Source organism: Oncorhynchus kisutch, linkage group LG25, assembly GCF_002021735.2.
Source record: "Oncorhynchus kisutch isolate 150728-3 linkage group LG25, Okis_V2, whole genome shotgun sequence".
Taxonomy (NCBI): Eukaryota; Metazoa; Chordata; class Actinopteri; order Salmoniformes; family Salmonidae; genus Oncorhynchus; species Oncorhynchus kisutch.
In genome coordinates this window covers 45747933-45762255 of record NC_034198.2, presented here as the reverse complement: position 1 = coordinate 45762255, position 14323 = coordinate 45747933, and the positions used below count along the sequence as shown (strand labels likewise).

The 14323-nt window shown below is 47.4% G+C and overlaps 1 protein-coding gene across 2 annotated transcripts in view; it reads right to left on the bottom strand.

Annotated features, from left to right (window-relative positions):
* The window catches only part of LOC109870594 (non-structural maintenance of chromosomes element 4 homolog A), a 78198-nt gene extending 63875 nt beyond the window's left edge, over positions 1 to 14323 (bottom strand). For both annotated transcript variants that reach the window (XR_004205449.1, XR_004205450.1), the window contains exons 1-6: positions 13806 to 14323; positions 10066 to 10171; positions 4379 to 4570; positions 1826 to 1894; positions 1248 to 1333; positions 230 to 364 (exon numbers count right to left, since the gene is read on the bottom strand). The gene's annotated coding sequence lies outside the window, so the exon portion shown is untranslated. The remainder of the gene's footprint in view (positions 1 to 229; positions 365 to 1247; positions 1334 to 1825; positions 1895 to 4378; positions 4571 to 10065; positions 10172 to 13805) is intronic.

Here is a 14323-nt window from a genome sequence, read left to right as displayed (position 1 = left end):
TCTAGCCTGGTCCCAGAGATGTTATTGCCATCTCACCAACTACTATGGTCAGCAGTTGGCAAAACAGCATACATGCATTCCCAGAACCAGGCTAAGTTCCCGCCTCTAGCGATCTCCAATCATTTACTAGTTTCCTAGAAAAGGTTCCCATGAGATAAACCACCTTTCTCATCATTATGAAAGCACGTTGTTCTACGCCACTAAACAGCAGTCTGTTGCTTCTTCTCACCGCGTTCAGGATAAAGTATGTACCAATGGAGAGAACAGGTGCTGCAGCAGAGAACACCAAGAGATGCTTCTGAATCTGCTTCTTCTCTACACCTGCCTGCATCAGAAAGGTGACCAGACCAAACGCTGTAGGAGCCTGAGAGAGAGAGAGAGGGGGAGAGAGAGAGAGAGGGGGAGAGAGAGAGAGAGAGAGAGAGAGAGAGAGAGAGAGAGGGAGAGGAAGGAGGTGGGAAGGAGGGAGAGAAGGAGTGAGAGGGAGAGAGAGAAGGAGTGAGAGGGAGAGAGAGAGGGGGGGGGGGGAGAGAGAGGGGGGGAGAGAGTGAGAGAGTGAGAGGGAGGGAGAGAGGAAGGAGGTGGGAAGGAGAGAGAGAGAGAGGGGGAGAGAGTGAGAGAGAGAGAGAGAGAGAGAGAGAGAGAGAGAGAGAGAGAGAGAGAGAGAGAGAGAGAGAGAGAGAGAGAGAGAGAGAGAAAGAGAGGAAGGAGGTGGGAAGGAGAGAGAGAGAGAGGGGGAGAGAGAGAGAGTGAGAGAGTGAGAGAGAGAGAGAGAGAGAGAGAGAGAGAGAGAGAGAGAGGGAGAGAAAGAGAAACAGCAGCAAGATTTGTGACCTGTTGCCACGAGAAAAGGTCAACCAGTGAAGAACAAACACCATTGTAAATACAACCCATATTTATGCTTATTTATTTTCCCTTGTGTACTTTAACCATTTGTACATTGTTACAACACTGATATATATATATATATATGACATTTGTAATGTCTTTATTGTTTTGAAACTTCTGTGAGTGTAATGCTTGCTTTGGCAATGTTAACACATGTTTCCCATGACAATAAAGCCCCTTGAATTTAATTGAGGGAGGGAGGGAGGGAGGGATAATTAAATCAATTCAAGTACATTGAAATGAGAGAGGGCTTAAGGAGTTTGCAAGAACAATCAACCATTGATTGGTTTGTCCTGATGTCCTGAATTGCTTGTGATATTACCTCCATAGTAGATCTGATTAATGCAGTGGACTCTCACCTTGTGCAGAATCACAGCCAGGAACACCACGACTTGAACTGTGACCTGGGAGGAAGCCACGGCTGTACCTAACGCTACACCGTCAGCTGGGGACAGAGGAACAATGTTATTACAACACACCTGGCAGCTACAGGCAGGCAGAGGAGAGAGACGATGATCACTATACCGACAGACAGACACACCGTCAGCTACAGGCAGGCAGAGGAGAGAGACGATGATCACTATACCGACAGACAGACACACCGTCAGCTACAGGCAGACCAGACCAGACTAGACCAGGCAGACCAGACCAGACCAGACAGACAGACAGACAGGCAGTGTGTGTGTGTGTAGTGTGTGTGTGTAGTGTGTGTGTAGTGTGTATGAGTAGTGTGTGTGTGTGTGTGTGTAGTGTGTGTGTGTAGTGTGTATGAGTAGTGTGTGTATTACCTACCAGCAGCATGGATAACCAGTCCCAGTGTAGTGTGTGTGTGTGTGTGTGTGTGTGTAGTGTGTGTGTAGTGTGTATGAGTAGTGTGTGTGTAGTGTGTATGAGTAGTGTGTGTGTAGTCTGTATGAGTAGTGTGTGTATTACCTACCAGCAGCATGGATAACCAGTCCCAGTGTAGCTGTGATACTGGTCCTGTTGGACATCCCAGTCCGTGGATCTGAAACAACACAATCAACTAACTGATAGCAACATGAGCTGAACATAATGAACGGTACCACAATGACAAAAGTTTGGAGAGGGGGTTTAGAGAGGAGGTTTGGAGAGGAGGTTTGGAGAGGGGGTTTGGAGAGGGGGTTTAGAGAGGAGGTTTGGAGAGGGGTTTAGAGAGGAGGTTTGGAGAGGAGGTTTGGAGAGGAGGTTTGGAGAGGGGGTTTAGAGAGGAGGTATGGAGAGGGGTTTAGAGAGGAGGTTTGGAGAGGAGGTTTGGAAAGGAGGTTTGGAGAGGGGGTTTGAAGAAGTGGTTTGGAGAGGTGGTTTGGAGAGGGGGTTTGGAAAGGGGGTTTGGAGAGGAGGTTTGTAGAAAGGGGTTTGGAAAGGGGGTTTGGAGAGGAGGTTTGGAGAAAGGGGTTTGGAGAGGAGGTTTGGAGAAGGGGGTTTGGAGAGGAGGTTTGGAGAGAGGGTTTGGAGAAAGGGGTTTGGAGAGGTGGTTTGGAGAAAGGGGTTTTGGAGAGGGGGTTTGGAAAGGGGGGTTGGAGAGGAGGTTTGAATAAGAGGTTTAAAGAGAAGGTTTGGAGAGGAGGTACGTAAAGGTTTGGAGATTAGTTTTGGAGGGGGGATTTGGAGAGGGGGTTTGAAGAAGTCGTTTGGAGAGGGGGTTTGGAGAGGGGATTTGGAAAGGGGGTTTGGAGAGGAGGTTTGGAGAGGGGGTTTGGAGAAAGGGGTTTGGAGAAAGGGGTTTGGAGAGGGGGTTTGGAAAGGGGGTTTGGAAAGGGGGTTTGGAGAGGAGGTTTGGAGAGGGGGTTTGGAGAGGTGGTTTGGAGAAAGGGGTTTTGGAGAAAGGGGTTTTGGAGAAAGGGGTTTGGAGAGGAGGTTTGGAGAGGTGGTTTGGAGAGGAGGTTTGGAGAATGGGGTTTGGAGAGGAGGTTTGGAGAATGGGGTTTGGAGAGGAGGTTTGGAGAATGGGGTTTGGAGAGGAGGTTTTGGAGAAAGGGGTTTGGAGAATGGGGTTTGGAGAGGAAGTTTGGAGAATGGGGTTTGGAGAGGAGGTTTGGAGAATGGGGTTTGGAGAGGAGGTTTGGAGAGGGGGTTTGTAGAGGAGGTTTGGAGAATGGGGTTTGGAGAAAGGGGTTTTGGAGAAAGGGGTTTGGAGAGGAGGTTTGGAGAGGTGGTTTGGAGAGGGGGTTTGAAGAGGTGGTTTGGAGAAAGGGGTTTGGAGAGAAGGTTTGGAGAATGGGGTTTGGAGAATGGGGTTTGGAGAATGGGGTTTGGAGAATGGGGTTTGGAGAGGTTTGGAGAATGGGGTTTGGAGAGGAGGTTTTGGAGAAAGGGGTTTGGAGAGGAGGTTTTGGAGAAAGGGGTTTGGAGAGGAGGTTTTGGAGAAAGGGGTTTGGAGAGGAGGTTTGGAGAATGGGGTTTGGAGAGGAGGTTTGGAGAATGGGGTTTGGAGAGGAGGTTTGGAGAATGGGGTTTGGAGAAAGGGGTTTGTAGAAAGGGGGTTTGGAGAAAGGGGGTTTGGAGAGGAGGTTTGGAGAATGGGGTTTGGAGAAAGGGGTTTGTAGAAAGGGGGTTTGGAGAAAGGGGGTTTGGAGAGGAGGTTTGGAGAATGGTGTTTGGAGAGGAGGTTTGGAGAATGGTGTTTGGAGAGGAGGTTTGGAGAGGAGGTTTGGAGAAAGGGGTTTGGAGAGGAGGTTTGGAGAGGAGGTTTGGAGAGGAGGTTTGGAGAGGAGGTTTGGAGAGGATGTTTGGAGAGGGGGTTTGGAGAGGGGGTTTGGAGAGGAGGTTTGGATAGGAGGTTTGGAGAGGGGGTTTGGAGAGGGGGTTTGGAGAGGAGGTTTGGAGAGGAGGTTTGGAGAGGGGGTTTAGGGAGTCGGACGGACAAATCTGGGTTTGGCAGATGCTAGGAGAACGCTACCTGCCCGAATGCATAGTGCCAACTGTAAAGTTTGGTGAAGGAGGAATAATGGTCATGGTTCAAGCTAGACCCCTTCGTTACTTAACGCTACAGCATACAATGTCATTCTAGATGATTCTGTACTTCCAACATTGTGGCAACAATTTGGGGAAAGCCCTTTCCTGTTTCAATATGACAACGCCCCCGTGCACAAAACGAGGTCCAAAAGGGGGACCAACTCCATATTAACACCCATGATTTTGGAATGAGATGTTCGACCAGCAGGTGTCCACATACTTCTGGTAATGTTGCTTATGATGCTATATGAAGCAGTAACTCTGGGAAGGGTGAAGTTGAACCCAGACATTTAAAAAAAATCAGTTTAGCATTTTCCCCACTAATGGTGAAGGTAATGATTGAGGGAGAGAGGAAACTGATCCTAGAGCAGGTTTTCAATGGGTCGGGATAATGCTTACGATGCTAGCCCAAATGAACGCTAGGGAAGTTAGCGTCTTCACAGTGTGTTTTCAATCGGACAGGCTAATGCTAATAGAGTGAGGAGCTAGGTCTTCACCTCGGAGCATCACTGACCGTGTCCGGAGCAGTAGCTACTGATCTGGTCCACCAGGAACATGAGGATGAACCCTACGACCAGGGAGACCCCGATGAAGAACCGTGCTGGGAGACCTTTAGAGGGGGGGTCCTCCTCCTGGAGCTGCTGCCCGACCCCAACATCACTGGCATTCTGATTGGCTGCTGCTGGGGCGACAGAGCAGGAGGAGACTGCGGAGAAATTACCGAGAGGTGTGTGTTCTTAACAAACACAGACTTTTTAGCAACAGGCACACTCAACCACATCCTCAAATAAAACATGTTGTGTATCCCTGTGTGCAGTATCCAGATTCCAGAGTCCCAATTCATAGATCAGAAACAGTCTTAAAGCATCTATCAGAAACAGTCTGAAAACATCTATCAGAAACAGTCTGAAAACATCTCTCAGAAACAGTCTGAAAACATCTCTCAGAAACAGTCTGAAAACATCTCCTCTCAGAAACAGTCTGAAAACATCTCCTCTCAGAAACAGTCTGAAAACATCTCCTCTCAGAAACAGTCTGAAAATACCTCCTCTCAGAAACAGTCTGAAAATACCTCCTCTCAGAAACAGTCTGAAAACATCTCCTCTCAGAAACAGTCTGAAAACATCTCCTCTCAGAAACAGTCTGAAAGCATCTCTCAGAAACAGTCTGAAAACATCTCTCAGAAACAGTCTGAAAACATCTCTCAGAAACAGTCTGAAAACACCTCTCAGAAACAGTCTGAAAACATCTCTCAGAAACAGTCTGAAAACATCTCTCAGAAACAGTCTGAAAACATCTCTCAGAAACATCTATCGGAAAAGTAGAGTAAAGTAGAGTACAGTAGAGGATAGTACAGAAATGTAGAGGACAGAAAAGTAGAGGACAGTAGAGCAGGGTTTCCCCAAACGTTTTCACTAGGGGCCCATCTTCCAGCCACAACAAACTGGGGCCCATCCTCCAGCACCAACAAACTGGGGCCCATCCTCCAGCCACAACAAACTGGGGCCCATCTTCCAGCAACAACAAACTGGGGCCCATCCTCCGGCAACAACAAACTGGGGCCCATCCTCCAGCCACAACAAACTGGGGCCCATCCTCCAGCAACAACAAACTGGGGCCCATCTTCCAGCAACAACAAACTGGGGCCCATCTTCCAGCACCAACAAACTGGGGCCCATCCTCCAGCCACAACAAACTGGGGCCCATCTTCCAGCAACAACAAACTGGGGCCCATCCTCCGGCAACAACAAACTGGGGCCCATCCTCCAGCCACAACAAACTGGGGCCCATCCTCCAGCAACAACAAACTGGGGCCCATCTTCCAGCAACAACAAACTGGGGCCCATCTTCCAGCAACAACAAACAGGGGCCCATCCTCCAGCACCAACAAACTGGGGCCCATCCTCCAGCAACAACAAACTGGGGCCCATCCTCCAGCAACAACAAACTGGGGCCCATCCTCCAGCCACAACAAACTGGGGCCCATCTTCCAGCAACAACAAACTGGGGCCCATCCTCCAGCAACAACAAACTGGGGCCCATCTTCCAGCAACAACAAACTGGGGCCCATCCTCCAGCAACAACAAACTGGGGCCCATCCTCCAGCAACAACAAACTGGGGCCCATCCTCCAGCCACAACAAACTGGGGCCCATCCTCCAGCAACAACAAACTGGGGCCCATCCTCCAGCAACAACAAACTGGGGCCCATCCTCCAGCAACAACAAACAGGGGCCCATCCTCCAGCACCAACAAACTGGGGCCCATCCTCCAGCAACAACAAACTGGGGCCCATCCTCCAGCAACAACAAACTGGGGCCCATCCTCCAGCAACAACAAACTGGGGCCCATCCTCCAGCAACAACAAACAGGGGCCCATCCTCCAGCACCAACAAACTGGGGCCCATCCTCCAGCAACAACAAACTGGGGCCCATCCTCCAGCAACAACAAACTGGGGCCCATCCTCCAGCCACAACAAACTGGGGCCCATCTTCCAGCAACAACAAACTGGGGCCCATCCTCCAGCCACAACAAACTGGGGCCCATCTTCCAGCAACAACAAACTGGGGCCCATCCTCCAGCAACAACAAACGGGGGCCCATCCTCCAGCAACAACAAACTGGGGCCCATCCTCCAGCAACAACAAACTGGGGCCCATCCTCCAGCCACAACAAACTGGGGCCCATCCTCCAGCAACAACAAACTGGGGCCCATCCTCCAGCAACAACAAACTGGGGCCCATCCTCCAGCAACAACAAACAGGGGCCCATCCTCCAGCACCAACAAACTGGGGCCCATCCTCCAGCAACAACAAACTGGGGCCCATCCTCCAGCAACAACAAACTGGGGCCCATCCTCCAGCCACAACAAACTGGGGCCCATCTTCCAGCAACAACAAACTGGGGCCCATCCTCCAGCAACAACAAACTGGGGCCCATCTTCCAGCAACAACAAACTGGGGCCCATCTTCCAGCAACAACAAACTGGGGCCCATCTTCCAGCAACAACAAACTGGGGCCCATCTTCCGGCAACAACAAACTGGGGCCCATCCTCCGGCAACAACAAACTGGGGCCCATCCTCCAGCAACAACAAACTGGGGCCCATCCTCCAGCCACAACAAACTGGGGCCCATCCTCCAGCAACAACAAACTGGGGCCCATCCTCCAGCAACAACAAACTGGGGCCCATCCTCCAGCAACAACAAACTGTTCACACCCCTCTTCTTGATGGAGAGAAATTTGCAGGTTTAAAGCATATTTACTGCAATTCTACACATTTTGTCATGGGGTGAAAAATAACATTTTACAGTTCTATAGCCACTTCAATTGTGTATTCATGTGATATTTGAGTGAGAGAAAAAATATGACAATAATATGTATGAAAACAGAAATAACATGAGCTAGTTGATCTGGACATTTCTCACAAGTTATACATCTCTTTAAGGTCTGCAATGACAAGAGGAACCGATGATGTACTAAGTAATTTAGATGTTACACCATTCTACTTTTAAAGTTTAAAGTCGGACTGAGTTCCTTTAAAAGCCGGACCCTCGCGTGCCCCACAGTGCAGTAGAGTTCAGTACAGTATAGTAAAATAGCGTAGAGTACAGTATAATGCACTGTACTGAACATACAGTTGAAGTCTGAAGTTTACATACACTTAGGTTGGAGTCATTAAAACTCATTTTTCAACCACTACACAAATGTCTTGTTAACAAACTATAGTTTTGGCAAGTCGGTTAGGACATCTACTTTGTGCATGACACAAGTCATTTTTCCAACAATTGTTTACACACAGATTATTTCACTTATAATTCACTGTTTCACAATTCCAGTGAGTAAGAAGTTTACATACACTAAGTTGACTGTGCATTTAAACTGCTTGGAAAATTCCAGAAAATGATGTCATGGCTTTAGAAGCTTCTGATAGGCTAATTGACATCATTTGAGTCAATTGGAGGTGTACCTGTGGATGTATTTCAAGGCCTACCTTCAAACTCAGTGCCTCTTTGCTTGACATCATGGGAAAATCAAAAGAAATCAGCCAAGACCTCAGAAAAAAAATTGTAGGCCTCCACAAGTCTGGTTCATCCTTGGGAACAATTTCCAAAGGCCTGAAGGTACCACGTTCATCTGTACAAACAATAGTACGCAAGTATAAACACAATGGGACAACGCAGCCGTCATACCTCTCAGGAAGGAGACGCGTTCTGTCTCCTAGAGATGAACGTACTGTGGTGTGAAAAGTGCAAATCAATCCCAGAACAACAGCAAAGGACCATGTGAAGATGCTGGAGGAAACAGGTACAAAAGTATCTATATCCACAGTAAAATGAGTCCTATATCGACATAACCTGAAAGGCCGCTCAGCAAGGAAAAAGCCACTGCTCCAAAACCGCCATAAAAAAGCCAGACTACGGTTTGAAACTGCACATGGGGACAAAGATCGTACTTTTTGGAGAAATGTCCTCTGGTCTGATGAAACAAAATAGAACTATTTGGCCATAATGACCATCGTTATGTTAGGAGGATAAGGGGGAGGCTTGCAAGCCGAAGAACACCATCCCAACCGTGAAGCACGGGGGTGGCAGCATCATGTTGTGGCGGTGCTTTGCTGCAGGAGGGACTGGTGCACTTCACAAAATAGATGGCATCATGAGGATGGAAAATTACACGTATATATTGAAGCAACATCTCAAGACATAAGTTAGGAAGTTAAAGCTTGGTCACAAATGGGTCTTCCAAATGGACAATTACCCCAAGCTAACTTCCAATGTTGTGGCAAAATGGCTTAAGGACAACAAAGTCAAGGTAGGAGTGGCCATCACAAAGCCCTGACCTCAATCCTATAGAAAATTTGTGAGCAGAACTGAAAAAGCGTGTGCGAGCAAGGAGGCCTACAAACCTGACTCAGGTACACCAGCACTGTCAGGAGGAATCGGCCAAAGTTCACCCAACTTATTGTGGGAAGCTTGTGGAAGGCTACCCGAAACGTTTGACCCAAGTTAAACAATTTAAAGGCAATGCTACCAAATACTAATTGAGTGTATGTAAACTTCTGACCCACTGGGAATGTGATGAAAGAAATAAAAGCTGAAATAAATCATTCTCTCTACTATTATTCTGACATTTCACATTCTTAAAATAAAGTGGTGATCCTAACTAACCTAAGACAGGGAATTTTTACTAGGATGAAATGTTAGGAATTGTGAAAAACTGAGTTTAATTGTATTTGGCTAAGGTGTATATAAACTTTCGACTTCAACTGTATCTACTTCACTGTAGCTCTACTGTACTGTGCTGTCCAAATTTGTGAAACATAGACATCTACATCTATGATTGGTTCAGATTTGGTCAGATTTGGTCTGGTCATTCTGTCCCTGGGTGTTCATCCACTTCACTTACTGTAGTTCATTAACTAAAAGAGATGTTTTCAAATTCAAGGTGTCATATCATCGCTGACACCCCAGTCTTTCGGCAGACATCTTTTGAATCTTCATTCAGAGCAGATGTTTAACAAAGATTTGGGGGAAAGTGGTTGTATAAAAAACTAAAGGAGATTTAAATGTCATTCTGAACAGCGCACAGTTCATTCAGTACATGTTTTTGATTAAATGTTTAGTGTAAATTGTTCAAAGTAGTTATTGTGCATAGAGTTGTATGGTTTGTTAAACATCGAAATCAATGTTGTTGTTTTGGTTTTTTTACATTTGAAAGTGAAAAACCTGAGTCAAAGCGTAATTCCGTTACCATGGCATCGCCCTGACCTAACAGTACAGCTTCCTGTCTGCCCAAGCCGAGCTATAACCAAGGACCCTTAAATTAGGTCACCAAGTTGATTTTCATTTAAATGAGGTCACTTCATTGCCCATGTATCCTGAAGTACCCCCAGGCTCTGCGGCTTGGTCTGACGGTGAAGTGGGTGTAACCAGACATCAATTAAAAGGGCTGGGCAGGCTGAGGGAGCATTTGGCTTGAAGGTCCATTATAGATACAGTTGGCGAGATAACCCTTAGAGGACTACAGACTACTTATAGCATCAATGTAGCTGCAATCGAGGGACTGTTTTGCCCGTACAAACTTAACAACCACGATGTAGCCTACAGTGAGTTGTTGCTCCATCTGTCTGTTGATGTCTTAGAGAAGTTGGAACCCCGTGGCTGTTACTCCTGTTACATTATATGTCTGGTACCCCTCACCTCTCCATGACTCTTCCAGTAGTTCCACCCCTTCTGGGAGGACGATAGCTAGAGCTGTACCACAGAGCAGGCCTGCCCCGAATACACTAACAAACTGCAGCCTCTTCTGTTGGGAGAGAAAGGGACACACACACACATTATTATACCTACACACCAACGGTTGTTTGTTCTAGGAAGGAGAGGGGTAAATACATGTGTCACGGTATTATAACAGTGTTAAATTATGCATTATCAATATTCGTTTTTTATTTATTTATTTTTTTACAAAGTCAAGAATTCAAAACTGGTTACAGAGAAGAAACGTGTCTGTCTGGTTCCAAAGGTCATTTCCTCTCCTCTATTACGGTAACAACAAGAGCTCAAAATGTACCAATCACACCCTTGACAAATATCGAACATTCCTCAGTGCCCCATTGTAAACTTCTGATGGTGATACATTTAGAATTACATTTTTATTTATTGAATGGAGGGGGGGGTACAGTAGCTATTTATTGAATGAAGGAGGGGGTACAGTAGCTATTTATTGAATGAAGGGGGGGGGGGGGTACAGTAGCTATTTATTGAATGAAGGAGGGGGGGGAGGGGGGGGGGTACAGTAGCTATTTATTGAATGAAGGAGGGGGGGGGTACAGTAGCTATTTATTGAATGAAGGAGGGGGGGGGGGATACAGTAGCTATCTATGGAATAAAGGGGGGGAGGGGGTACAGTAGCTATTTATTTATTGAATGAAGGAGGGGGGGGGTACAGTAGCTATTTATTGAATGAAGGGGGGGGGGGTACAGTAGCTATTTATTTATTGAATGAAGGAGGGGGAGGGGGTACAGTAGCTATTTATTGAATGAAGGAGGGGGGGGGTACAGTAGCTATTTATTGAATGAAGGAGGGGGAGGTACAGTAGCTATATATGGAATGAAGGGGGGGAGGGGGTACAGTAGCTATATATGGAATGAAGGGGGGGGGGGGTACAGTAGCTATATATGGAATGAAGGGGGGGTACAGTAGCTATATATGGAATGAAGGGGGGGGGGGGTACAGTAGCTATATATGGAATGAAGGGGGGGGGTACAGTAGCTATCTATGGAATAAAGGGGGGGAGGGGGTACAGTAGCTATATATGGAATGAAGGGGGGGTACAGTAGCTATATATGGAATGAAGGGGGGGTACAGTAGCTATATATGGAATGAAGGGGGGGGGTACAGTAGCTATATATGGAATGAAGGGGGGGTACAGTAGCTATATATGGAATGAAGGGGGGGGGGTACAGTAGCTATATATGGAATGAAGGGGGGGGGTACAGTAGCTATCTATGGAATAAAGGGGGGGAGGGGGTACAGTAGCTATATATGGAATGAAGGGGGGGGTACAGTAGCTATATATGGAATGAAGGGGGGGGTACAGTAGCTATCTATGGAATAAAGGGGGGGAGGGGGTACAGTAGCTATATATGGAATGAAGGGGGGGGTACAGTAGCTATATATGGAATGAAGGGGGGGTACAGTAGCTATATATGGAATGAAGGGGGGGGGGGGGGTACAGTAGCTATATATGGAATGAAGGGGGGGTACAGTAGCTATATATGGAATGAAGGGGGGGTACAGTAGCTATGTATGGAATGAAGGGGGGGGGGGGGTACAGTAGCTATGTATGGAATGAAGGGGGGGTACAGTAGCTATCTATGGAATGAAGGGGGGGTACAGTAGCTATGTATGGAATGAAGGGGGGGGGGGGTACAGTAGCTATCTATGGAATGAAGGGGGGGTACAGTAGCTATCTATGGAATAAAGGGGGGGAGGGGGTACAGTAGCTATATATGGAATGAAGGGGGGGGGGGGGTACAGTAGCTATATATGGAATGAAGGGGGGGGGTACAGTAGCTATCTATGGAATAAAGGGGGGGAGGGGGTACAGTAGCTATTATTGAATGAAGGGGGGGGTACAGTAGCTATATATGGAATGAAGGGGGGGTACAGTAGCTATATATGGAATGAAGGGGGGGGGTACAGTAGCTATATATGGAATGAAGGGGGGGTACAGTAGCTATATATGGAATGAAGGGGGGGGGGGTACAGTAGCTATATATGGAATGAAGGGGGGGGGGTACAGTAGCTATCTATGGAATAAAGGGGGGGAGGGGGTACAGTAGCTATATATGGAATGAAGGGGGGGGGGGTACAGTAGCTATATATGGAATGAAGGGGGGGGTACAGTAGCTATCTATGGAATAAAGGTGGGGAGGGGGTACAGTAGCTATATATGGAATGAAGGGGGGGTACAGTAGCTATATATGGAATGAAGGGGGGGGTACAGTAGCTATATATGGAATGAAGGGGGGGTACAGTAGCTATATATGGAATGAAGGGGGGGGGGTACAGTAGCTATATATGGAATGAAGGGGGGGTACAGTAGCTATATATGGAATGAAGGGGGGGTACAGTAGCTATGTATGGAATGAAGGGGGGGGGGGGTACAGTAGCTATGTATGGAATGAAGGGGGGGTACAGTAGCTATCTATGGAATGAAGGGGGGGTACAGTAGCTATGTATGGAATGAAGGGGGGGGGTACAGTAGCTATCTATGGAATGAAGGGGGGGGGTACAGTAGCTATATAAGGAATGAAGGGGGGGTACAGTAGCTATATATGGAATGAAGGGGGGGGGTACAGTAGCTATATATGGAATGAAGGGGGGGGTACAGTAGCTATATATGGAATGAAGGGGGGGTACAGTAGCTATGTATGGAATGAAGGGGGGGGGGGGTACAGTAGCTATCTATGGAATGAAGGAGGGGGGGGTACAGTAGCTATATATGGAATGAAGGGGGGGGGGGGGTTACAGTAGCTATATATGGAATGAAGGGGGGGGGTACAGTAGCTATCTATGGAATGAAGGAGGGGGGGGGGTACAGTAGCTATATATGGAATGAAGGGGGGGGGGGTACAGTAGCTATCTATGGAATGAAGGAGGGGGGGTTACAGTAGCTATATATGGAATGAAGGGGGGGGGGGTACAGTAGCTATATATGGAATGAAGGGGGGGGGGGGGGTACAGTAAGCTATATATGGAATGAAGGGGGGGGGGGGTTACAGTAGCTATATATGGAATGAAGGGGGGGGGGGGGGTACAGTAGCTCTATATGGAATGAAGGAGGGGGGGGGGGGTACAGTATCTATATATGGAATGAAGGGGGGGGGGTTACAGTAGCTATATATGGAATGAAGGGGGGGGGTTACAGTAGCTATCTATGGAATGAAGGAGGGGGGGGGGGGGGGGGTACAGTAGCTATATATGGAATGAAGGGGGGGGGGGGGTTACAGTAGCTATCTATGGAATGAAGGAGGGGGGGGGGGGTACAGTAGCTATATATGGAATGAAGGGGGGGGGGGGGTTACAGTAGCTATATATGGAATGAAGGGGGGGGGTTACAGTAGCTATATATGGAATGAAGGAGGGGGGGGGGGTACAGTAGCTATATATGGAATGAAGGAGGGGGGGGGGGGGTTACAGTAGCTATCTATGGAATGAAGGAGGGGGGGGGGGGGGGGGGGTACAGTAGCTATATATTGAATGTTCACAAAATATTGTATGGAGTGGATCCCATAGCAGGGACCAGCATGAGACAGGTCTGAAAAAACATTGACATCTCTGGCATCGGGAGAAGAGACCATGAAGGAAGGTACGGCGCAAGTTACAGACAGGAGGGGAACGGAGGGAATACAAGGTTAAGAATGAAATGACTTACCTCAGAAAGTTTCATCAGAAGTGGAATCAAACCTAATAGAAAACATCCCAAAAACATCGCAACGGATATTAAAATAATCGCTATTGCCTCATCCATGGCTATAGATCTTAATTTATGCACGATATTAAGAATGTCAGTTGTTTTTTTATCCTCTCTACTATTTAAAATACACCTTTATCTGTAGTGAAAATCCGTTTTTTAAAAACTATTGGAAGAAGCCCTGTTGATCACAAGCGAGACGCGCGTACATGACATTCTCCACGCTTCCACGTCGCCCGGTTTCTGTCGTAACCGCCCTTCTCAAAACAACGCCTGGCGGTACAAAACACCAACTGCAGAACAAATAGAAAACCAACGTCGACTCCCTGAACTTGTGACCGTCGCGGGGTGATTTGTATAAACTAGTTTCCTCTCCTGCACCTTCATCTGTACTGATGTGAATAATGCGTTGGGAATATATGCTACTTGTTCGGGAGTTTTTCCCTTCACTTCAGTGCAGAAGGAGACAAGACAGCACT